The sequence below is a fragment of the Vitis vinifera genome, chromosome 16 (genome assembly GCF_030704535.1).
Source record: "Vitis vinifera cultivar Pinot Noir 40024 chromosome 16, ASM3070453v1".
Lineage (NCBI taxonomy): Eukaryota > Viridiplantae > Streptophyta > Magnoliopsida > Vitales > Vitaceae > Vitis > Vitis vinifera.
Window position 1 is genome coordinate 12,821,332 of NC_081820.1, and position 11,112 is coordinate 12,832,443.

General features: G+C 35.2%; 1 long non-coding RNA gene across 1 annotated transcript; it reads left to right on the plus strand.

The window, feature by feature from the left end:
* The first annotated feature begins 5,159 nt into the window (after positions 1 to 5,159).
* LOC104878221 (uncharacterized) lies at positions 5,160 to 9,374 on the plus strand. Its single transcript, XR_785179.3, has 2 exons — positions 5,160 to 9,021; positions 9,175 to 9,374. It is a non-coding gene; the product is annotated as an uncharacterized LOC104878221 (long non-coding RNA).
* The last annotated feature ends 1,738 nt before the right edge of the window (positions 9,375 to 11,112 follow it).

Below are 11,112 nucleotides of genomic sequence, written 5' to 3' on the forward strand. Positions count from 1 at the left end.
TCCTAGGTTTTGTCTATGTTTATTCTTCATCCCTTTTGTTTCCTATCATTGGAATGCCATCTAGGATTTATCTGAGTTCATTTGTTTGCTCCACTCGTTTTTAACCATTGGGATAGCTTTCTAGGTCTTACCTAAGCTCATTCTTTTTTTTCCATTTGTAACTAATCATTGGGACAAAATCCTTTGGTTTCTCATCGTTTGGAAACCGTCTAGGTTTTATGGAAGTTTATTCTTTCTCCCTTTGGTTTCTAATATTGAGGATGACATCGTAGGTTTTTTCTAAGGTCATTCATTCTTTCCTTCGTTTGTCATCATTGGGACACCCCCTTGGCCTATCTAAGCTTAATTGTTTGTTCCTTTAATTTCTCATTGTTTGGACATGTTTATTCTTCATCCCTTTTGTTTCCTATCATTGGATTGCCATCTAGGTTTTATCTAAGTTCATTTGTTTGTTCCACTTGTTTTTCATCATTGGGACAGCTTTCTAGGTTCTATCTAAGCTCATTTCTTTTTTCCATTTCTAACTAATCATTGGGACATGATCCTTTGGTTTCTCATCGTTTGGACACCACCTAGGTTTTATGGAAGTTTATTCTTTCTCCCTTTGGTTTCTCATCTTTGGAACGACATCGTAGCTTCTTTCTAAGGTCATTCATTCTTTCCTTGGGCTTGTCATCATTGGGATGCCCCCTAGGGCTTATCTAAGCTTAATTGTTTGTTCCTTTAATTTCTCATCGTTTGGACACCATCCTAGGTTCTATCTATGTTTATTCTTCATCCCTTTTGTTTCCTATCATTGGAACACCATCTAGGTTTTATCTAATTTCATTTGGTTGTTCCACTCGTTTTTCATCATTGGGACATTCCTTTGGTTTCTCATCGTTTGGACACCATCTAGTTTATTCTTTCTCCCTTTGGTTTTTCATCTTTGGGACGACATCATAGGTTCTATCTAGGGTCATTCATTCTTTCCTTGGGTTTGTCATCATTGGGACGCCCCCTAGGCCCATCTAAGGTTAATTGTTTTTTCCTTTAATTTCTCGTCGTTTGGACACCATCCTAGGTTCTATCTATGTTTATTCTTCATCCCTTTTGTTCCTATCATTGGAATGCCATCTAGGTTTTATCTAAGTTCATTTGTTTGTTCCACTTGTTTTTCATCATTGGGACAGCTTTCTAGGTTCTATCTAAGCTCATTCCTTTTTTCCATTTGTAACTAATCATTGGGACATGATCCTTTGGTTTCTCATCATTTGGACACCATCCCAGGTTCTATATAAGTTTATTCTTTGTTCCTCCCATTTCTGATTATTTTGACACCATCTTAGGTTTTATCTAAACTTAATATTTTGTTTCTTTGATTTTTTATCATTGGGACACCATTGTAGGTTCTATGTGATATTATTTTTTGTTCCTTTGGTTTCTCATCATTCTAACGTCATGATAAGTTCTATCTAAGCCTACTCGTTTGTTCCTTTGGTTTCTCTTCCTTGGGATGCCATTCTAGGTTTTGTCTTAGTTTTTTTCTTTAGGTTTTTTGTTTAATCATTATCTGAACTTCATTCCAATTCGAATATATTGTTTTCTTTATTTAGCTTTATATAAAATATAAGAAACTATAATACACACTGCAAATTAAGTACTCTGACCGAGGAATAATCTATGAATTAATTTGAAGTCATATTGAAATAACAAAACACCTAGCACAAACAATCCAATCATACCCAATGTAAAAACATTTGGCTGAATTATGGCAACCTCACCTTGGATTTCTAAAAATTGATAGGAACATTTGGCTGAAATGAATTTATGATACGATGAGAGGTGGTTCATTGATGTATACTCATGCGTTATTTGATGCCAAACATGATTTCGAGATTACTATATGAAACAACATAGAATTCTTACCTGTTGAAGATGCTCACTAAACCTTAAAGCAGTTACGGCCAGACGTTCAAAATGAAAAGCCATCCGTTGAATGGACAGATTTGAAGCAGCAAATAAGAAACATAAACTGTAATCGCTTGAAAGAATTTTTACCTGTTGAAGATGCTATAATCCTTGGAGCATCCATGCCCAAACCTTCAAAATGAAAAGTCATCTCCATTAAATATGCAAATTTGAAGCAACAAATGAGAAACTTAAACAATAATAGCATGTTAGAATTTTTAGGAAAAAAGAGTATCACCTTTATATTTAAAACAAAAAACAAAAAAAAACATTGAATTGTATTATAAGTATCACTCTAGTGGGAATAATATATCACTGCTCTTTGGTTTATGGTAAGATATGCAAAATTTTTAATTTTTAATAAAATTAAAAGAAAATTAATATAAATGATTAAATACAAATTCTTTGTGAAAATTGTATTTTATTTTTTATTTTATATAATAAGAAAATTAAAAATTTTAACAAATGAAAATGGTATAACCTCAACCAAGTTTTTATCTTCTTTAATAAAAAATATTAAACATTTTAATCAAGAAAAAAAGATAAAACCATGGTGAATATTAAGTAAAAAAATTCAATTTCTTTATTATATATTTATTTTTATATTTTTCTCATTAATGATTTATTATATGTTATTATTATTATTTTATATGTAAAGTGTTCATAAATATTTTTAAAAAAAAATGAAAGAGTGAAAAAAAAATGAAATTTAAAATATTTTGAGAATGAGTAACTAGTATATTCTAAAAAAATCCAAAAGGTATAAAATGAAGAAAGAAGAAATAAAAAAAACAAAATTAATGTTGCATGTTGATCCCCACATAATATTCGAATTTTGTTTATGTTATTACTTGTCGGGGAATTTTTGGCGCTGGTTTTGGGAGGACTCTTGAAGGGGTTTCAAACAGCATTTCACAAAGGCAAAAAGGGAGACCATTTCAAACAGCATTTCAAAAAGGCAACAAGGGAGAGAATGCATGTGATACCTGTTAGAGAAGTACACCAAGCATGACAGGATCAGATCAGGAGGGCTTTGGGAATTCTCGAGGGTTCTTGGCAGGAGTTCTTCAGCTCATCGTCCTTGATCACCAGGAATTTATCATCGTCATCGGTACACATTTGGAGTTTTTCTGGATTTTTCCAGAAGCTAGATCTTTTCTAGAGACGTGCGTCTCCACCACTAGCAGGGAGAATCATCTTCACAGGCGCGCCATCAGTCGGAGGAGAGAAGCCTTCTCCATAGTCGTCTTCTACATATCTACACCAGTGCACCGCATCTCTCTAGAAGAATGGCAACTCATCAAAGCCACACATAGACCAGTTCTTATCATCACTGCCTTATCAGTCTCTGTAACTCATCATGATCATGACACACCGGCTGGGGCTATTTGATCATTTTCAGTTCTATCATCAGATATTTAACTTCAGTTTTCACCATCCTCCCATCTCAGTATCTTATGATCATTTATTTATTAATTCGAAACTTGATTTTTGGGAAAAGTGGCATCGTATCAACATCAAGAACATATCTACAGCAGATTCAATGATTTTATCATCAGGCATTTGGTTTAAAGGATTCTTTTTAGCATTCTGAAGAGGATAAGGAGAGATTCTGGAGGGTTCTCGTCAACAGCAACATTCCCACTCCATTGGTGCAGGATCATTAGAGCTTTGGGGAGGTACAAGACCAGTGGGAAGATCATAAAAGCCACGCTATCTTGATTGGCAGTTCATCTTCCCTAGTTTATCTTCAGGAGTGCGCAGCACCAGCAGAGCAGAAGACCATCACTGCACATTCATTTTGGATTATGCATCATTCATTTTTTGGTGAGGGGAGCTATCACCGACTTTGGAGGGCAATATCGAGAGGGTTCTGGACTTTTCTTTGAAGAGGAGATCATCATACACCGAGGGAGAATTCTGGACGTTCTGGGCTTTGATCTTTTCGCCGGAAAAGAAAGAAACAGAGAGGGGAGGATCGATCTTGAGAGAGGAGAAGTTTACATCTAGGAGTGAGGGGACCGCATCACGAATTCTGGAGGTTTTTCTTCTTGGGGGATCTTTTGGCCGCTAAAGAAAGAAGCAGAGAGGGGAGGATCGATCTTGAGAGAGGAGAAGTTTACATCTAGGATTGAGGGGACCGCATCACGAATTCTGGAGGTTTTTCATCTTTCATCTTTTTGGGATCTTTTTGCCGGAAAAGAAAGAAACAGAGAGGGGAGGATCGATCTTGAGAGAGGAGAAGTTTTCATCTAGGCTTGAGGGGACTGCATGACGAATTCTGGAGGTTATTCGTCTTTTATCTTAGGGATCTTTTGGCCGGAAAAGAAAGAAACAGATAGGGGAGGGTCGATTGAGAGAGGAGAAATTTTCATCTAGGCTTGAGGGGACTGCGTCAAGGATCCAGTTGGAGGAGATCACTGCTATCGACCATGATCACCAGTTCCGAGTGGAGGAGATTGGCACAGCAACAGTCTCCGGCAGAAGCAAGATTTCTGTCGGCATCACCCCTATTGCATTTGAGAGAGAGGTGCTAAAGCCATGATCATCAGACCTACGTATCACCATTCTTGCTCGCACCACAGTTCATCAACGCTGCGTCTCCGGATCAGGCACCAGACCATGCATTGGTTCGTCGCCAGCTCAAACATGAAGAGGAAGGCTCAACGGGTTTGGTTGTAAGGGAAGAAGGTGAGGAGATAGGAAATGATCCAAAGGAGGTTTCCTTCTCTTAAAGATGGCCGAAAAGTGAACTGGATGCCTTTGGCAACTTCTTGGTAATGTCGACTAAGGGGTTCGAGCTAGAGATCATGGCCTGTATAAAAAAGATGAGGCCAGAAAGGGGACAAAGGCTTGAGGGAAATGTAAAGAGAAAGAAGAAAATATGCTTGTCAAAATTTGGAAGAGAGCAAAAAGACTGGAGTGCTAAAAAATTTAGATGGGTTGAAGGAAGGTTATTAGTGCTTTAATGCACTCTCAAAGTACAGATATAGTTTGTATTGATGAAACAAAAAGTCAATTTACTGTTAATTTATTCACCAATTGATTTATTTATTTATTTTTATGTATGTGTGTGTTGGTGTGTGAGTGTGGGTACTGTTGGGTGGGTGGGTGGGGTGCCGAGGGTGTTCCCCCACGTGTTTTCTTGTTTTCTTTTAGTGTCAGAGCACTGGCTTACCTATGTTGTTTACATAACTTGAGAGCTTAAATTGGTCCTTGACATTAGTAACCGACAGTGGTTTACAAAAATTATGTCAATTGACATCACTTAAATCACTAATTCTGGATGCTTACCACGGATGCTGGGCTTTCAATTTTCACCAGTCAGGAATTGCAGACTTTTAGTTATCACTGTTTGGATGTAAATATTTGCTTTATACGATTTCTTTTGTGGAATCATTTGTATCATTATTCTTTTCATTATGAACATTTGGGTATTATCTTGTAGCATCGGTAACATCATTTTCATCATAGTACTACTATTAATATATTTTAGTATTGCTTTTTTTTTATAAAAGAGTATGAACTAATAATGACGCTCTGATGGTGAATTGATGTGATGTCGTGATGAAGCTGCGCTAATCTGAAGTGATGGTGTGCGTCTACAAAATCGGTAGGTGATGCTGAATGATGATGAAGAAGTTGATGTCCACGCGAACCCAAAGAGAGAGATGATCAAGACATCCGTGCGATGTCCAGTTTGCACGAAAGATCGAAACGGTGTTGTTATGATCCTCAGATGCTCCTCGATGCGTGGTGGTTTAGAGTTGCAGGCGGTGTTCGAGATGGCGATGAACCAATGCGTAGTCTGGTGCCTGATCCGGAGACGCAGCGTTGATGAACTGTTGTGGGGGCAAGAATGGTGATACGTGGGTCTGATGACTCCTCTCTCAGATCCAATAGGGGTGATGCCGACAGAAATCTTGCTTCTGCCGGAGACTGTCGCTGTGTCAATCTCCTCCACTCGGAACTGGTGATGATGGTCGATAGCAGTGATCTCCTCCAACTGGATCCGTGACGCAGTCCCCTATGAAAACTTTTGTCTCAAGATCGATCCTCCGCTCTCTGTTTCTTTCTTTTCCGGCATCCCCGAAAGATGAAAGATGAAAAACCTCCAGAATTCGTCATGCAGTCCCTAAAGCTTAGATGAAAACTTCTCTCTCGATCCTCCCCTCTCTGTTTCTTTCTTTTCCGGCCAAAAGATCCCCAAAAGATGAAAGATGAAAAACCTCCAGATCGATCCTCACGCCTAGATGAAAACTTCTCCTCTCTCAAGATCGATCTTCCACTCTCTGTTTCTTTCTTTTCCGGCCAGAAGATGAAAGCCAAAAACCGCCAGAATTCTCCCTCGGTATATGATGATCTCCTCTTCAAAGAAAAGTCCAGAATCCTCTCGATATTGCCCTCCAAAGTCGGTGATAGCTCCCCTCACCAAAAAAATGAATGATGAATGATGAATGATCCAAAATGAATGTGCAGTGATGGTCTTCTGATCTGCCGGTGCTGCGCACTCCTGAAGATAAACTAATGAAGATGAACTGCCAATCAAGATAGCGTGGTCGTTATGATCTTCCCAATGGTCTTGTACCTCCCCAAAGCTCTGATGATCCTGCACCAATGAAGTGGGAGTGTTGCTGTTGACGAGAACCCTCCAGAATCTCTCCTATCCTCTTCAGAATGCTGAAAAAAAATCCCTTAAACCAAATTCGTGATGATGAAATCTGTGAATCTGCTGTGGATACGGTCTTGATGTCGTTGTGATGCCACTTTTCCAAAAAATAAAGAAAATCTGAAAAGCCGTAATTGCTCGGAAAATCTCGATACCCTAACAAAAATAAGAGGTAACCTTCGTCCTCTTCACTCTGGTTTCCACTAGCGCCGACGACGGCTCCCACCTCATGCTCAGAATAACCCGGAACCCAAAGTAAGCGCGCTCTCTCTTGGGTTCTTTGTTTGGTTACCTAGAAAATAATAGTCAAAATTTTCTTTGAAGGATTTACTTTTTCCTCTTTGTTCTGTTTTTTCCATTACTGAGGCTGAGATCCTTTTCGTTTTTTCTACGACCTTTAGGTAATTCCTTTCATTTTCTGGGTTGCTTTCCCCTTTCCCGTTCCTTAAATTTCCCCAGAATTTTTCTGAACTTTTCCGGCTTGTTTCGTTATGGATTTGGTATGTTTTTTTACCTAATTGTCGATGATATTCTTGCTATTGTTTCTTGGCCAATATTTTTTTTAACAATCCGTGTTATGGGTTTTTGGGATTTCTGTTTGGTTGCTGGGAGAGTGGCAGCTAAGAGAAGTAAGCTGAAAGGTGGAACATTAATTTTGCCCTTTAACCACTATTGATTTGTCTTGATTTGTTTCTTTTTCTTTATGAAATCAATGTTTGATCTTTTTTTTCTTGGCAATTAGTGAGGATTATTGTTTGTTCTTTTTCTTTGGGAATATGGATTGACAGAGGAGAAATAGAGACAAAAAATAGAAAAAAAAAACATTGGGAAAAGTAGCCAGAAAATGGAAACTACATGGAACCTTTTAGAAGAGAACTCTTAAGGTAAAACGTGTTCGACCTCACTACAGTGGGGCGGAGATAGATGGATTCGGATTCGTAGAAATCTCTTGAATGTGAGTACCCAATAATCTATTCCAATTTTTAAAACTTTTGTGCTTCTCATGGCATTTTCTCAGGTCCACCCTCCCACATTCCCATCATTTCTCTCTCTTTTTCCCCAAGGAAAAAAAACTCGATTTCCATTACTTATCTTTTTTAATTCCTCTTGTCAGACCATTGTTGCTGTTTTATAAAGAACATAAGGAAGTTTAATTTGGGAATTCTTGTAAGACTAAAAGCAATTCATTCCATTTTTTGTATGCTTAGTGCTTTTGTTACTTTCTATTTAATTGAATTCACAATATATATATATATATATATATATACATCTCCATGAATTTATTTGGCTGTTGCAAAAATTTTAGGGAAAGAAAATGTTTAGGTTTTTCGTTTAGAACTTCTCCTCAAATTGAGCCTAACACCACTCCATTTGGCTTAGTTGGGTTGAGGTTTCATTAAAATTTGTATTTATTTAGTTTTTTTCATTTTCCTTATTTGTTCTTGGCAACCAAACAGGGTGCAAAGGAAAACAAGTAATTATTTATAAGCTGCCACGAGCTGTTTAATCCTGTTACCAACCCATGGTTGCTTGCAAGTTGGCTCAATTAGTTGTGTCGCTTAGGTTTGCTTGTTATGTATCGGCATGTCTTCTGTTGGAACAATGTGACTAGTTAACCACACTTAGTTTTGGAACAGTATCTTCCTACGGAATATTTGGGTATCTTGTTGTGTACATTCATGATATGTGAAATGCATGAAGCATTGAAATGGAGCAATAGACTCCACCATATTTTTGGTGAATATAAGTGTTTTATGATATAAAGTATAAGTTAGCCACATCCATTTTATATATATATATTTTAATGCAATTAACTACTTGATTTATGAGATAAGGCTTTCTTCGGTTGAGTTGTGTTCCTGTGTTTTCCATATGCATATAAAATTTTTTACATGTATATCACTAATTTATACATTATATTGTAGGTAATGTTGCTGTTAGAAAAAAAATAATAATAATAGGATTAGACGAAATCAGAGCACCAAAGAGGATATTTTATGATGAAGTAATGTTTTGGAACATTTGATGATGAAGTAATGTTTTGGAATATCTTGTCTAATTTATTTTAATTAGTTCATCTTTGATGCGCTTCAAGTTGCTTGCATCTTTGATGTCCAATTTATCCTGTTTATTATTAAGTGTAGGTTGTTATCCCTCCACTCAGCCATTTATTGTATAATAATGATCTTGTATTCTAGCTTATTTATCCATTCAAATGTGTTATTGAGTAAATGATTCCAAACTTGGGGGTGTCCTTGAAGAATGAATCCAACCCCATGCCATTATATCCTCTATTTCTGGTATTTCTAGTATTCTAATTCATGGTTGATTTAAGAGCACTTTGTGTTGTTAATCCAAGTTGCAAAGGAAGGTGGTGAAAATGGAAGGCTATGATTGATGAAGTAAGTTCTGATCAAATATTTTGGAATACACTTAAAAGAGTTTTGAATTGAAGTTTTGAATATATGATTTTTTACCCTTCAGGAAGAGAGGATTGGATTTTCATTTCTTATATTTTATATAAAAGACTAACTGGATTTTGTGTGGTTGTTCAGGAAGAGGGAGGCAAAGAACCTGATCGAGAGTTGATAGATGATTATGAGTACTTTAAGATGGGATCCTCTCAACTCAAGTGTTCTGTTTTTACTAAATTGGGTTTCGAACCCTTGTAAATTTTGAATCCTATTTAACTCATAGATGTTTGGAGTTTCTATATGTTCAGAAAGAAGTATATTCTTGTTAACCATTTAGCTCACTTTTTGCCTCCTATAGAATATTTTGTTTTCATTATCTTTCTATTGATTTGAAATGAGGTCTCTTCACTATTGAAAGTATGATAATGAAAATGGACAATGAAATTTATTCCCCTATAACAAGAAAAATGGATTTTTATTTTTTTGTTGGAGAAAGTAAAACCTACTAGCTACTACCATACGTGTAGCATGCATGAAACAATGGAATGAGTCCTCATATATATTTGTTGCTGGCAGGAGAATGCAGTCAGATCTAAAAGTCGAAGAGGAAAACCACAACTTTATAGTTGTGGAGATTATTTCATCCTTTTCATACAATAATTAATTTTTTTTTTTTTTAGTTTTACTAGTTTTTCTTTTAATTGAAAGAGCCCCAAATGGTAGCTAGCATTTTTACCCTTAACTTTACAAATATCTGCCAAATGTTTAGGCACAAATTAATTTCAACCTCTTCAACAAGTGTTTCTACCTAGCTGAGCATGCTGTTCCAGCTAGTTAATAGATGACAGTTCTATTGTTAAATACACTTTCTTTTTTCCTAACTTGGTGTTCATGTCTAATATGTATGAGATCGTATCACTAGTAATAGAGCATTTAATGATTTCCTGGTGAATGGTCCATTCTTGGTGTGTATTTTTCTATCCTTAAAGCATGGATATATAAACCTTCTAAGTATGTCCAATAAGATACAACACACCATTCTCTTTCTGACAAATTATTAGGCATGACATGCTTTTTTTTTTTTATCCTCCATCCAACTAGAGACAAAAACATTGTGCTACTGATGATATAAATCAACCTCACAGATAAATATGCCATAATGCTTTCTAGATTGGTGGGTTCCAACAGTAGGATGCTCTCGGACGGACTTCCAGGGGGATTTCTCCTGGGTTAGAATTCCAGGCCTACCTCTACAATTCTGGGACTTGGAGTTTTTCAGAAAGGTAGGGATGCTTGCAGGGCATAGCAGTGGATGATGAGACCAAATATTAAATATTACTCATTTCTAACTTTTTTTTTTCCTTTTTATTCCAATATATATTTCTATTTTATGTCAAATAAAAAGCAATAATATTTTTTTATTTTTCATTTTTAAAGATATTGAATCTTTTTGCTCTTATTAAAAGCAATGATAAAAATTTTGGGATTTTTCATTCTAATATTTTTTATCTTTTTGTATTTATCTTTTAGTTTAATTTTAATTTTTTATTTTAAATTTATATTACCCTTTCATCTATATTTTTCTCTTATTTTTAATTATTTTTTATATTTTCTACATTAACCATATTTTAAAAAATTTTAAAATTAACTATCACTTCACTTTATTATATATATATAGCTTTTTAATTTTTAATGTTTTTATTTTAAAATTTTTAAAAAGATAAATTTGTTGAAAAAAATAACTAAGATATGAAGTTCTAATATTATATTAATAATTTTTCTTATCTAGATAGATTAATGTAAAGTATTTTGACCCACAACAAGAAAATTGTCAATACAATTTTTTAGTTAAACTTTAAAAATTAAGTTTCAAATAAAATATATTATATAAAATTTCATCTAAAAATTATTGAAAGCAATATTTAATTTTTTTATTTATTGACTTTCAAACTTATCTAATTTTTTACTTGAAAGGTAATAGAACATGTTTACAAAAAAAAAAAAAATAGTTTTTCATTTTTTAAATAAATGAGTATAAATATATTAAAAGAATTAAAGATAATCTAAGTAAAAATTTTG